Source organism: Sus scrofa, chromosome 13 (genome assembly GCF_054392235.1).
Source record: "Sus scrofa isolate SSC_HxYL_T2T_F1_AM1 chromosome 13, Sscrofa_HxYL_maternal_Yorkshire_Landrace_v2.0, whole genome shotgun sequence".
In the NCBI taxonomy this organism is placed as follows: Eukaryota; Metazoa; Chordata; class Mammalia; order Artiodactyla; family Suidae; genus Sus; species Sus scrofa.
In genome coordinates this window covers 194,368,596-194,384,314 of record NC_139395.1, presented here as the reverse complement: position 1 = coordinate 194,384,314, position 15,719 = coordinate 194,368,596, and the positions used below count along the sequence as shown (strand labels likewise).

The window sequence follows — 15,719 nt, the reverse complement described above, 5'->3', positions numbered from 1 at the left end:
GGAGAAAAGAAAACCTACATGAATGATAGTGATGTCATCTGTGTTTGTTATTATAAAAATACTGCTTCATGGCAATGGATTTCAAATTCAACAAAATATATTTAGAGACTAAGTATAAAACATATGTAGCATCAAATAGGAAGAATTACAGCTAATATTTTTGGGCTATAACATGTATACATCTCAATAGGAAGTACTGACTGCTGTAGAAAATTAGAGTAACATGTATTATAAAAGTTAGAACAGAAATCTAATTTTATAATATTTTTTCATTTTTAAAAATTTTATAGGAGTATAGTTGATCTACAATGTTATAATTTCTGCTGTACACCAAAGTGATTCAGTTATATGTATACACAATCCATTCTTTATCAGTTCTTTTCTCATATAGATTATCATAGACTATTGGGTAGAGTTTCCTGTACTATATAGTAGGTCTCTGTAAAATTTAACTGATTCTTGATAACTATAATCTAAATAATTTGTTTGTAGGTTTTTCTTCCACCTTTGGTTATATTCTTGTGAATTTATGAAATCATTTATTATCATTTCAGTTCAAGCATGAGAATTTGGAAACACAGGGTACTAGGGATCAGTATAGAACAGATAAATGACTTGACCAGGTGGTACTTAAAGCTTTTAAGTATATTGGTCACTTGGGAGAGTTCACAGTTCCTGAAGTGAATACCAATTAGAATACTGTTCACCTCAGTGACTAAAGAAACTAAAGCTAAAGATGCCACCCCTTAGAAGAATACACAGTCTACATAGTATCTTTAATTCAGCTCAGACTTCAGTCCATCAGCAACAAAGTAAGTCTAGCAGTAAATTAAGGTTTGGTGATAAAAAATAATGAAGGCACTGCCTTATCCTTTACTACGTTCTACTTTTGAGACAAGAGATCATCATATGCCTTAGTCTGATAGAGGGCAGAGACCTGGAGTGAAAAAAAAAAACAAAAACAAACAAACAAAAACCAAAGTTTTTTCTAAGGTTTTTTGTGATGTCCAACAAGACAAGTAACTTGTTCTCTCTTAGCCTCTATTTCTCCATATGCTAAACTTCTGACTCAGACTTTAATCGGGGTTGGTTTAGAACAGTTTCTCTTTCAGCATTGACTACATTTTCTCCAGCCTTTTACTAGATCTTAGTTATGAATGTCAGTGTGCCATCAGATATTATACAGACACAGGCTTCTTGAAGGAGATAGAGTATAGCAGTCAAACAGGTTCTTATGATAAACACGTGGGTTTGAGCCCTTTTCTTTCATACTATATGATTTGGGCAGGCTGATTACCCTGAGCCTCATTTTCCTTATCTGGATTCCTCTGAAGACTTCAGGACATTAGGAGTTAATTATTTATATTTATATATGATAATAAATGTATATTTTTGCATATTGTTTAATTTCCTCTCTGGTATCTCTAAATCCTCGGGAATATTTGCTGTTGTTTAGGAACACGAGAGTAATGAAGTTTGATCATGGGATCCTTGATGGATTTGAGTCAAACAGGAATTCTCTAACTTCAGGGATAATTAAGAAAGTCAGATTTCTGAAAGAGCAGGGGGCCTTTACACAATGCATGGGAGGAGTAATAGAAGGTAGGCTACAGATTCAGGAATCGGGTCTCAATTATTCACTGGTTCAGGGGATGAATGCTTCAGGAATGGCCTCAGGTATTTGCATGCTAAGGCTGGAATGTAGGGAGTATGCCAGAGATTTACCTTAATAGTAATTGATAAATCCAGAAATGCTAAGAATATGGAAAAATAAATGTATTTTTGATTTTTTTGTCAACTCTAAACTTAGAGTCAACATTTCACTCCTTAGAAATGAATGAAAGGAGGCAAAAAAAAAATAGCCTTCTCTTCTTTTTAGACTTATATAAAGAAGTGAACTAGCAACAAATGAAAAATATTCACATATTTGTTGATTTTATAGCAACCCTTTGAGAAGAAAGATAGTTTTGCATTCCTGTTGTAAATTTGCATATAAAAGACAATAGAAATATTTGATTCCTAGGCTAATATTGTTCAACTCCTGAGAATACACATAAGTCTTCATGAGAAGTGATTTGAGCTTGTGCTTATGTCACCATAGTTGAAAAGAGAAAAGGCAGCATTACACATGAAAATGTCATGAGTGATAAATGAAGGGGTTGTAGATGAAAGGATCATAGGAAATCATTTTCTGTGAAAAATATTTCCCATCATATTTGGGAAATTGGAGTGGTAGAAATAAGATGAATTCCTGGTAATTTTGATTCAAAATGCTACAGTGGAAGTGGTGTTCCTTTTTATGAATGTTTTCTACTTTAGATGCTGCAGGTAAATTTTGAGAGCTAATTTCACTTAATCAAAGCTTATTGTGAAGACACTACAAAATGTATTTGCAAAACAATCATTCTAAGTTAGGATCTCCATAAATCCAAAAGTTAATCTTGAATTAGTAAATGTCACAAAGTAAAAATAAAATATGCATCATTATTTTTTAAAAATAGAGCTGAAATATTTGAACCACAAAAAAGAAATTATAATCATGTGATATAATGGAAGTGTCAGCTATTGCTATGGTGGTAATTTTTTGCAATATGTAAGTGTATTAGATCATCACATCACACACCTAAACTTATGTGGTATTAATGTCAATTGCATTTCAGTAAAGCTGGGGGAAAAAATAGAATTCAAGATTGATGGATATTTTGTTTCAGCACTTTGAAGAGATTTTATTGTCTGTTATAATTTTAAGACACTATTATTTATTTATTTACTTATTTACGGCATATGGAGGTTCCCAGGCTAGGGGTCTGATTGGAGCTGTAGCCAATAAACTACCCCAGAGCCACAGCAATGAGGGATTTGAGCTGTATCTGTGATCTATATCCCAGCCCACAACAACGCCGGATCCTTAAACCACTGAGCGAGACAAGGGATCAAACCTGTGTCCTCATAGATGCTAGTCGGGTTGGTTAACTGCTGAGCCATGACAGGAACTCCAAGACACTATTTTTTTTTTAAGTTTAAGAGCAAAAAAGAGAAATTAGCTAAAAGTACAGTCAGATTGACAGTATTATGGATTGAATTGTGTTCCCTAAAAGATGGTAAAGTCCTAACTCCCAGTACCTGTAAATGAGACCTCATTTGGAAATAATGACTTTGCAGATGAACAAGTTAGAAAGAGGTCAGTAGGGTGGGTCCTATTCCAATATGGCTATGTCCTTTCAAAAGAATTGAGACAGAGCAACAGACATGCACAGAGGGAAAATGATGTGAAGACACAAGGAGAACGCTGTCTCCAAGCCCAGTCATGCGAGACGTCATCAGAAGCTGAGGGGAGGCATGGGACAGGTTTCCCTTACATGTCTCAGAATGAACCAACCCTTAAATACCTTGATTTTGGACTTCTTGCTTCTAGAACTGTGAAGTATTTCTATTAAGTACCCTGTTTCGTATTTTGTTATGGCAGCCCTGGGGGCTTAATCTAGACACAGATATTTTAATCAACAGAAGTAAAAGCCAAGGAACACTAGCACCTCCAGTTCTCCATAAATTACCCTATCTTCTCTTTCTTAGGGTCTTTATGAGGCACTTACAGCATTAAGTAGCAGTTTTGAAGACCTTCCCATAGGCCCACTGTTTCCCCACTCTTTTCCTGCACTGACCCTCCCCTGTCAGATACCTGCAGTGCTTACCAGGCAATAGTTTTATTTCTGCTCCTGACACTGGAAACTCTACCCTCTCTTAATCATAACTACTCCCAACTCTCTAGGTAAAGAAAGAGCAGTGGACTTAGCCACCAGTGTGCTGGAGTCCTCCATGCAAAAGTACAAAGAAGAGCTCTTTCAAGTCCTTCTTGTTGTAATTGACACAAGGCGGGTATCCAGGTAGTGCCATCAATGCACCAATGACTCGTAGAAATTGTAGGAAAATTCTTTTCTGTCTGATGAGGCCACACTATGCAGTCAGGCTTATAATATATGAGTTCCTGTTTTTTAAATTTATTTTTCCAAGAGAATCCTCAAACTGCTACATAAAGACAGTTTACCAGGCATGCCAGCTGTTTAGAAATGTCATTAATTGATAGAAATAGACTAAAAAATGAGACCTCTCCAAAATAGATATCAATGGCAAATAAGCACTGAAATTTGGTTGAAATCATTAGCCATTTGGAAAAAATGCTAGTACAAACCGTAATAAGTTATTATATGGCTACTAAAAGTGGTTTACGAAAAATCAAGGCAGAGTGTTGATGAGGACGTGAAGAAATGCAAATCCTCGTGCATTGCTGGTGGGAACACAGAATGTTGTACTATGGAGAACAACAGGAAAGTTTCTTTTAAAGTTAAACATGCACTTATGTGCCTCAGATATTTCACTCGTAGGTATTTACCCAAGAGAAATGAAAACACGTTCATACAAAGACTTGTTTGCAAATGCTTATAGCAGATTTATTTATATAGCCCCAAACTAGAAATAACTCAGATGCCTATCCATTAGTAAATGGATAAACAAATGGAACACTGCTCATTAATAAAAAGAATTATTATAAATCTATATATTTATAACAATATGTATAAGTCTTCAAAACATTACCTTAAGTCAAAGAAAGCAGACAATACTATACAGTGTATGATTCCTTCTATATGATGTTCTGTAGTAAGTATAGTTTATTTCAAGAGAAATCTAACTGTAGTGGCCATGGATGAGAATTGGTTACCAAGATAGAATGGGGAACTCTTTAGGGTGATGAATATGTTCTTTGTCTTAAATGAAGTGGTTGCTGCTGTAAACGTACATTCATCAAACTGAACATTTAAAAGAAGAAAATTGTATTATATGTATATTGCCTGTCAATAAATGGCAACAGATATTGGACTTTTACTACAATAAAAGGATCTCATAAAAGTCCTAAATCCCACTAATCAAGAGCTGCACCAATGTCATGACGACGGATAAAACCAGATTGGCATCTTGAATGTAGAAAGTGTCAGAGATTCTATAGCTTGGAGTTTCTATGATGGTAGCAGAAGGAGCTATAAATTATTGGGCTTTTATGTTTGTTTGTTTGTTTAGGGATGGAATGGGACTCCTCGAATTCTTGGGGTTTTATGTTTGTTTTTTTAGGGATGGAATGGAAACTATTAATGCTATATTTAAGACAAACTACATATATAGGCATTATATGAATGCTGGGAATTGAACAGTTTTTACAGGAATTAAGGTGCTGATAATGATATCTTTGATAATTGACATTATTCAGTCATAGTAAGCTGCTATGACTTACTATTGATCAGTTGATTAATCCAGCTTTTCATCTACCCCTCCTTTATTTTCTTTCCTGCAGACGAAAGTTCAAAAGTTCAAATTTTAGATTGATATTTTATTAAATTTGTGACTTTAGACAAGTTACTAACTTTTCAAATCTATAATATTCATACATATAAAATATATTACAACTCATACCTTAAAGAAAGGTTATTAATATTAAAGAGAGTGAATGTATGTAAGAATCTAGCTTAGTGCTTGGAACATAGTAGGTGCTCATTTATGATATGCTGCTATTTTGACTTTTAGACTTATTATTAGTACTACATAGCTTGTTTTAATATTTGACCTTTACATAGTACATTTCTGATTTTGTACCTTAAAATTATACATCTCCAATTACATTAAATATTTAGGGTAAGAAACTTGAATTTTCTTTGTTTCACTTGTTAGTATATAAAATAGTATATTTCCAGTTATTTTTAGTTCATAAAGCTACCACACTTGTTTTCTTCCACATTAAGCCTAAGATGCTCAGTTGTTGCCCATACATTTAGAAACACTTATTTTGTCTCTCACCCTTGACTTTGAGGGAGCTGGGCACATTATGATAGTTCTGTTTGTTTGAAATGAGAGATAAAGCAATTTAATTCAGGAAGTTTAATACTTGGTTTCCAGTTGGTTTACTATTTTCTTTTCACTTAACAGAAGGCATTTTGCTTCTTACCCAGATGCTGATCACAGATTTGTTACTGCCCTGAAAACATCCCTCTACTTATGTCTAACATAAAATTGTCTTAACTTTTTTTCTACATTTTCTGAATAGCAGAGGGAATGTGTGAAACATCAAGAGAATAGTGATTTCTACTTCTTTCAGAAAATCAAGGTAGGAAATCTTAGGCATAAAATATACAACCACCTACTCTATTTTTCACATCTACATTTAAAATAAAATTTTAAAAGAATAATGATAAAAAATACAACCTAATGTCATGGTTTCTCTGATTTCCATTTATGGGAAAATTATTAAAATTCTCCTTCATATACATGCTATTTTGGAGAATGAGCGTATAAGAATGCTGATCGCTGAAACTTTTGTATTCTGCAGGAGTTCATGAATATTTCTTTAATGGTTGGCTAAAAAGAAGAAAATTTATTTCCAACATTTTCATCTTTAACTCTGCACTATAGCTGGTTTTTAATAAGATAAATTAATTTTTCACCTGAATTCTTTATTGAAAATTGGCCCACTTGCTGAAAAGAAGCTTTAGTTTTGTTATCTTTTGTTAATCAGTGATTACTTGATTACTAAATTCTCTTATGTTGTACTTTTTTTTTTAGGGCCGCAGATGCAGCATATGGAAGTCCCCAGGCTAGGAGTCAAGTCAGAACTGCAGCTACCACCCTATACCACAGCCACAGCAACGTGGGGCTCTGAGCTGTGCTGTGACCTACACCACAGCTCACAACAATGCCAGATCCCAGACCCACTGAACAAGGCCATGGATTGAACCCACATCCTCATGGATACTAGTCAGGTTCATTTCCACTGACCCATGATGGGAACTCCTGTAATTTTTTTTATTGATATTCAAGAAATTCTGGAAAATGCATTAAAATTGTGTTATTTGAATTAGACAAATGTAGACACCTGTACATTTGAAAACATTTTCTACAAAAGTATTTTTAAAAATTGATAAAAATCAGCTTAGAGCCTAGCATTCCTTTGAGTGAGCCCAGAGGGGAGAGGTACCAGGCAATATCAAACAGGGAGGCAGTGGAAGGGGATTTGGATATTATAATTATGATGAGGGTCAGTGGGCTGTGTAAGAAAGATATTGACAGGACTTGAAGATGCAGTACTGCCTAGTGTGTAAATGTAGCAGTGGCAAAGCTGCACAGGCTGCAAATGAAAAATTCCTCTGCCACTGATGAAGGGGGTTTAGCCACTCAGCTAAAGGTGTGACCTTCCCTGACATTGCCCTGCACTTCTTGTCACGACCCCAGAGGCTTCAAATTAACATTCATGACCTATAAAGAGCCTGATTTCCCCAGGGTCACTGAACACAGTGTCTTGGCCCTACTAGGCTGAAAGCCATATGGTATAAATTACAAATGTTTTGCTATGGTTTCTAAATGTATCTACCTAGCCAATTTACTGTGTTGACTGGATGTTCACCTTGAGTGTGGGTTTTTTCATAAATTTTTTAAAAATATTAAAAGAAACACAGTTTTATGTTTATTGATTAACTTTATCCTAAAGATGCCAAAGGAAGATGCCGAAGTACCTTCTCATTGTCAATTCATAGCAGTGTCTGAAATCACTTGGAGAAAAGTGTTGGAATGAACTTTAATTACAAGCACCATCTCATAAGTATAGACATGTAGGTTGTTGAAATTACAGTTTTGAGAATTTGCTATGTAAAATTTTGATATCAGTGTGCAGGGAATAAAACAGCTCATGTACTTTTTTATGTATAAGCTTAGTCCAAAATACTACCCAAAATGTATTGAGCTTGGAGATGTTTCCAAAAGAGAAGACCCCCCTCATGTTCCAAGAGCCCCAAATTATTATTAGGTTGAATCTGTAAATAGACACAGAAATGTATGTTCAAGGGTAAGTATATGAGAGCAAAGGGGAGTTGACAACTGGGAAGAAATAAATTTAGGAGAATTAGAAACAAAGATAGAGAAAACTCTGAAAGGAATCTCAAAGTAGCATATGTGTGGGCATTGTGTTCCTCAATTGAAATTGTAAGAATGCGGTATTGTTTCCAGATGTCTCCCTTTCAGCACTGCAGCCCAGTGACTTTGTATTGTGAAATCATCAATTCTCTTCTGAGGGAATAGTGTTAATGCTGATTCAAAGCTTAGCTGTTCAATGAAAACACAGTTTTATCCAGGATTCTTTCATTTCTATTTTAATTAATTAGGAGTGATACCATTCTTGCCAGCAAGAAATGTGAATTCATCAAGACTGAATTTTATTTTATATCTACTTAGAGGTAGTGGGCCCCTCTTTTGGGGAGGCATAAATTAGCATGATAGCTAACATCCTTTCACTCTAAAGCCTTTGTGTGTAATAAATTATTTGTCATAATTCTAGGAAGTGGCATGTTTTAGCAATTACAAACACAAACTATATTAGGTTCACAGAATGAAATATTAAGCTATATCATTAATGTCAGAATAAGGTTTAAAGAAAACTGTAACTGTAGTCCCTAATATATTAAAATGTGATTTATTACATAACATTTTGTATATCAATCCCTACAAGAAAAACACATTTTTAATATGCATATATTTTTTGGTTCACGCAAAACATAACTTGGTAATATATATTTGAAATTGCAGATAGAAAAAGACAGTCAAAAATTGGGTTGAATTTCCACCTCAGCATTATTTGCGAGTCCTTGATTAATTGAACAATAGATTTTGTGATTTATTTAAATAATTCGTGTATAAGTACATTTTATACCGTTCCAGCCATCAACAATTTATATTAAAGTCTAAATTAAGCCATACACCAGAAGAAAGTTAACAAATTTCTTGTGTTCTGGTGTGGGAAGAAAAAGACATTTTTAGTACAAAATTTACTATGCAACACAAAATGGACAGATGGTGTGCACAATCCATTTGTTGAAAGGCTCCTCATTCTGTGCATTGGAAGAAAACTAGGTGACAAGTTAGGCAGCAGTTCTTATCTAAGGCATTTTCAAATTGCATGTAACCTGAAAGATCTAGAAGATGGTTTCCAACTAAAACAAGTGACTCTTAATCAAAGTCTCAAGATTACACTATTAATAATCAACAAATATTTTGTGTTTTGAGGCTTAAAAAACTGTTCTTTTCTCACTTTCCATCTTTATAGAAGTTTCATATAAATAATCTTATTTTTTTCATCTTGACTGGATGGATTGGCAGCAAAGATGAGCGAATACCTCCTTGCAATCGGTGACTTTCCCAAGATCACAGAGCTGGTAAATATACCATGTGGTTCAAAAAAAAACATGAGAGTAACTAGTGGTGGGTACCTAAAAATGAGCAGCATTGTGACTATTGTAATAATGAAAATATCCCTCACTTTATTAGTTTGGCTGATTACTATGCAAACCTGAATTCATACATTATACTATGAGAGAATTAAAATAAGATAATTCATGTTTTTAATTTAAAAATTATGGCATGAATCTTCTTGGGACAGATTGTACTTTTTAAGATGAGCAAATTTATCCTGCAGTAAGAATCTCCAGACATGTGTGATGTCAGAACTCAATTGGACTTCATATTTTAAAGTCTTTTGTACTAAAATATTGAATCTATTCCTGAACAATACATGAATGAGATTCGGCATAATAAAAAAAAACTATAGTATATTTCAACATATTGGTGTCTAGCTGAGGTATTAATTCACAAGAAAAATATTTGGCATTTCCCAATACTAGACATTGATTTGAAATCTGTCTGCCTTTTTGGTAGAGATACTTTAAGGAATCTGGGGAAAGAATTATGGTTCTATGTTGGCTTAAAGAGGAAGACTGTTCACTGATCATATTAAAATGGGTTATTTTGGTTGGTATTGGCATTATCTCAATTTTCTATAGAAACAATAAACTGGAAGATGCTAACTCTCACACAGAATTGAAATATGGTAAAGAATTGAAATAAAATGCCAAAATATGGATGAGTACCCATCTGTGCCTACTAGGATCTCAGTTTCACCTGAGCATCCTGCAGTACGTGAATATGCCCCAGAAGGCAGTGATTTTTCAATACGTGATCACTTTTTATACTACTGAACATTTACCAGGGAAGCAGGGGAGGGGTGGGGGGGGGAGTGAAGGCTGAATGTGTGAACAGGGAGCCCAAATAATGGATTAAATGAGTTACAGAATGGCAGGGTGTGAGGCTCTGTGTTAAAGCTCATTTAAAATGTTATCAGTTACATGAAGTTTTAGAAGAAAAGAAAACAACCTAAGTTCATACTGGTTGGATCTGCTGGCCAATATGAAATGTGATGCAAAATGTGCATAAGGAATTAAGGAAAAAAACAAAAAACACAACATTCCTTTCTCCTGATCTTCATCTTCTCTCTAATTCTTAGCTAAATGCAACATTTTGGTGTTTTGTTTTTTTTTTTTTTCTTTTTTTGGTATTTTTGCTTTGGGTACTTTCTGTGGCAGCAGTTTCTTGCTCACTTTGACAAATGTCACTTTCTTAAAAATCATGATGTACAGAAAAGAGGGCCAGCAGTTCCTCTAGCTGTGAAAAGTACCTGCTAGGGATTAAAGACTACCCACTCCATGACAAGTCACAATGTGTTTCTACTTTTGAAACCAGTAGAGTATTACTTGCCGAAGGATAGGTCCTGGTTTATTCTTGAAGTCCATTTTACTCTAAAAAAAAAAAAAATCCTGATTTGTCAAACAAATTTTATCATCATCATCCGTAAAGCTCATGTGTCTCCTGTACAAGAAATTATAATTTTGGGGTAAAGTTAGAAGTTGGGGGCAGAGTAGGAATAAACTTTGTAATGTAGGCAAATATGAAATGATATCTGAATACCACCTCTGTCGCCTTGCACTTACCAGGTTGCTGTTTGCTAAGGTAATGAGTCCACCTACTTTATTACATGCTTTTAATAACCTGCATGTGGCAAATTATTCATATACAAACCAGTCACAGGTGTATATCCATACAATGTCATAGCAGCCTGATTAAAAATAAAAGTTTCTAGGCATTCCCGTCGTGGCGCAGCGGTTAATGAATCTGACTAGCAACCATGAGGATGCAGGTTTGATCCCTGGCTTCGCTCAGTGGGTTAAGGATCTGGCATTGCAGTGAGCTGTGGTGTAGGTCGCAAACACGGCTCAGATCCCGTGGTGTGGTGTAGGCCAGCAACTGTGGCTCCGATTTGTCCCCTAGCCTGGGAACCTCCATGTGCCGTGGGTGCAGCCCTAAAAAAACAAAACAAAAAAAATAAAAATAAAAATAAAATAGAAAAAAGTTTCTAAAAGCCAAGTAAAGTGGAGCACAACTGTGTAATATTGTCTTATGTAAGCCTCATAGTTTAAGAGGTATAATTCAAGTAATTATGAAGGAGATTATTCCATTTGAATAAAATACAAAACATTGAATATTTCTCAGCTCTTCCTTTTATAGGGAAATTAAGAAACAGTCCAGGGATTGTGTGTGTGTGTGTGTGTGTGTGTGTGTGTGAAGAAAGATACTTTATCTGATTTTCTTGAGGAATATCATTTAAAAAATCAGTTTGCTAACATTTAGGGAAATTGGTTTTAGCTTTTTCTAAAAAACTTATAAAAGGATCCTTCACTTCAGGGTCCCTTTAAAACATACATACAGGAAAATCCTAAAATGGACATTGACATACTGTTAGTAGATAGCAAAATAGGGATCGATAAATAAAATTTAGTCCATAGAGTACTGTGTAAGAATTAAAAGCAATAAACTATATACATCAATCAAATAGATTTCAAAATATATCACTGGATGTGAAAAAAATTAAGAGATAAAATACAGCTGTTACAAGCTCCCGTATAAAATTGAGTGGAAAAAATATGTAACATGTATGGATATATAGTTAAAATGATTAAAAGTTTAATTATAAGGATAGATTAAACATACATATATTAAATACATAAGAATTAGCCATTTGTTAATATTTTGTATTTGATTTCTATTTCACTGTTATTTTTTAAAAAAATTTTCTTTTTCTCTGCTTGGGTTTATTTTTTTGCTATTATTTCACTAATGTCTTAGGGGTTTAAGTAATTTAGTTTCAGTTATTACTGACTTCTGATATGATTTAAATATTCTCATGTATTTTCAAGTCTAAGTTTTTGAATTACATTTGTTTTCTGATTTATAATTTAATAGCATTGTAGTTGGAGAAAAGGATCTGCATGACAATTTCTTGAAATTTTTTTAAGCTTGGTGGTTATTTTTTTAAATTAGAGTTGATTTACATCTTGAAATTTTCTGATAGTTCCTCTATGATCCTGCACATGGTCAAATTTTCTTTGAAGTTTCATGTGCATCTGAGAATAATGTTTATTCCTTAAAATGATGTAATTGTTGACTCATATCTATAATTTTGCTTTATATGTTGTGATGGCAAGTTATTAGTGATATCAAAGTTTAGAATTAATTTCTATAAATTGAGTCATTTATCATTGTTTTGTGATCTTTTCTATACTACATAGGGCTTTATGCCTTAAAGAATATTCAGTCTTATATAGATGCATCAGCTTTCCCTTGGCGAATATTTACTCTACCTAATTTTCTATCCTTTGTGTATCAATTTTATCATGTCCTTATGTTTAGAAGTGACTCTTGAAAACAAAATAGTCCTTTACTTTTTAAAATTTAGTTTAAACTTTAATGTTAATCCATTTGTATTTATTAGGATTACTTATATTTGGATTCATGACCATCTTATTTCTTGTTTTGTATATTTCTCCTTTGTTTCACTACTTCACCTTTCTGAATCCTTTACATTTTTTTTCAGATTCCATTTATTTACTCTGTTTTAGTAGTTACTGCATATCTTCAATAGGTATATTTACCCTAAAGTATATGTTACATAACTTTTGTATATAACACATGGACCTTAGAATTTTAAAAATCAAATCACCATCTGTCTCATCTGACTTATTGTCATCCTGTATTTTAATTTTATGTATTCTTTCTCCCCAAATTAAATATTTTTTGTTTCACACAGTGTGTATTTACATTTATCCTCACGTTGACCACTTTCTTTGCTCAACATTTCTTCTTGCATCTCCAACATTTCTTCTGTGCTTGTTTTCTATCTTGCAAAAGTAACATCAGAAGCTTTTTTTTTTAAGTTATTGTTCATTGGAGGTAAATTAATTCACTTTTATGTTACCTAAATAAGGGTTCAGTTTTTCTTTTATATTTAAGTATTTTTACTTGGAATAATTTCAAACATAGAAAATACATTAGAAGAGTAAAAATAATTCATACATATTCTGTACCTATATTCCTACTTGTTTATATTTTACTAAATGGGTTTTATCATCTTTCCTCCCAGCCCCTCCAAAGGGGAATAAAAGGGTAACTATGTAAACCTCTTCATGGATTTTCATAGAAATGGAAATGCAAGTTTGAGAGATGACTAGTTTGGAGGGAAGTTCATACAGGAAAAAAAATATCATGTTTTATCATAGCAGCAGTGTGTTTGTTTTCTATTTTGTTTCTTCAGTCTTTTGCAACAGTATATTTGTCTTCTATTATTTTGTTTCCTAAGTCATTTATATTTAAAAAATTTTTAAATCCAATGAACTTGTATACAAAAATCTATATCATTGTTACCTACTAATGAGAAGATAGAATGATGGATTCTTCTCCCCCAAGATAATTCATTTTAATGGCTGTCGACTGCATACCTAATTGCTCAATATAAAGTATACCATTTAATTTCTATAGTACCCATATCAGTAATATTTTCCTTTCCTTACACAAATAAAGGCATAGTTGCCCCAGGTTACAGAGCAAGATAGTGGCAAAGATTTGATTCAAATCCAGTCTCTCTGAAGCCAGAACACATGTTCTTAATCATTATGCACCCTAGCTTCAATTTTATGTTTAGCAATGTATAACCTAATTCGATTTCACAGACTTAACACAGAAATTATTCTTTTACCATTGTCACATTAGTAATATGCATTGTTTTGAAACAAAGTGGGAGATGCTATGTATAGTCAAAATGTTTGTTACTTACACACTATAATTGCTTGCCCAAATGAACTACTGCTGAATAAAGTATAATCTGTAGTATGCATTTGGAAGTAGCATTTATATAGCTTTAAAACAGTTATGACTCTGCTGAAGTAGAGATATAAGGACCTATATCCCCTTAAATCTACTATAATTCAAAAATAGAGATGGGCAGTTAGTCCTCTTTTATAAGGAAGATTCAGCTTGGCAAGATGTCACAAAATACTTAATTTAGAATATTAAAGAAATCAGGTTAATGGGTGCTTATGTTTTATAATTTTATTTTTAAAAGCTCTGAGTTGAATTTCCTTTTTACTTATAAGTTACAATTTAAAATTTTTTTTCTCACTTGCATGTGGCTGGTTTCTGCACTTTTAGTGTAACCTGTGGTGTACCTGCCAAATAATTTAAACAGATGACTGTAACATACAAATTAAGGTTATAACCATGAATTTTTCAAGCCTTAGCTATATGGACAGAGAATTAGAAAATAAAAATTAGAAAACAAAATATACCTGGGCCTTATTTAATTTGCAGTTTAATAAAAATATGGAAAAATTCACTAATGATGATCTTTAACATGTATTCAGGGTGTTTTTTAATGTTGCATGGCATAAAGTTTTGGGAATTTGGCTGAAAATGTGTGTGTGAACTAGGTTTTGGAAGAATTGTTTTTCTCTTTGTATTGGTGAAATGTGAAATGCCATGTCTTTATATGACCACTTGATGGAACTCTTTCATTTTGCTTTCAGCAATCTGGCAAGGCATGAAGGAATCTCTTTTTTTTCAAAAAAGCTTAAAGGAACTCATTATTTAATATGCTCTAGGATTATATAGCTCTCTATAAAATATTACCAAATCAATATGTCGAAATAATAAAATTCTACTTTATCTCAAATGTTCTTTCTCTTTAAGAAATTTTTATAGGAAATGAATGTTAAATTTTCCTAAATATTGTAATGTAATCTTACTCAAAATATTAGGAAACTTGGAGTTCCCGTCGTGGCGCAGTGGTTAACGAATCCGACTAGGAACCATGAGGTTGCGGGTTCGGTCCCTGCCCTTGCTCAGTGGGTTAACGATCCGGCGTTGCCGTGAGCTGTGGTGTAGGTTGCAGACGCGGCTCGGATCCCACGTTGCTGTGGCTCTGGCGTAGGCCAGTGGCTACAGCTCCGATTCAACCCCTAGCCTGGGAACCTCCATATGCCGCAGGAGCGGCCCAAGAAATAGCAACAACAAAAAGACAAAAAAAAAAAAAAAAAAAAAAAAAAAAATATTAGGAAACTTTTCTAGAAGCACACCCGAGGTGGGGTTAGAAGTTGTTGGGTAGCTATGGGTAGTTCCTAGCAATTATCTCTGTTGGGAAAAATTGGGAAGGAGGGAGATTGATTATGAAGCAAAGTTTCCAATTAAATCATATGGTGCAATTAATAATTAGAAGTAAATTCAGGGAGAAAATCACATTATTTGCACTTATATTGTGTCAACTCTATGTCATAAAAAAGGGAGATGGATTAGGCACCAAGGCCTTACTTGTGACCTCAAACATTAAACTTTCTGAAACTTTATATAAAATAAAAATAATTGTAAGTTTTCTTGAAAGGTCCAAGTACACAAAATTCACCATCATAATACACGTGGAAACTCTAAACCATGACAGAAATGTTAGTTGTTGGAATTACTACATCGATGTA

At 33.6% G+C, this 15,719-nt stretch overlaps 1 protein-coding gene across 5 annotated transcripts in view; it reads left to right on the top strand.

The window, feature by feature from the left end:
• ROBO2 (roundabout guidance receptor 2) overlaps positions 1 to 15,719 on the top strand; it is a 1,676,226-nt gene that overhangs the window by 81,400 nt on the left and 1,579,107 nt on the right. The window lies entirely within an intron of this gene.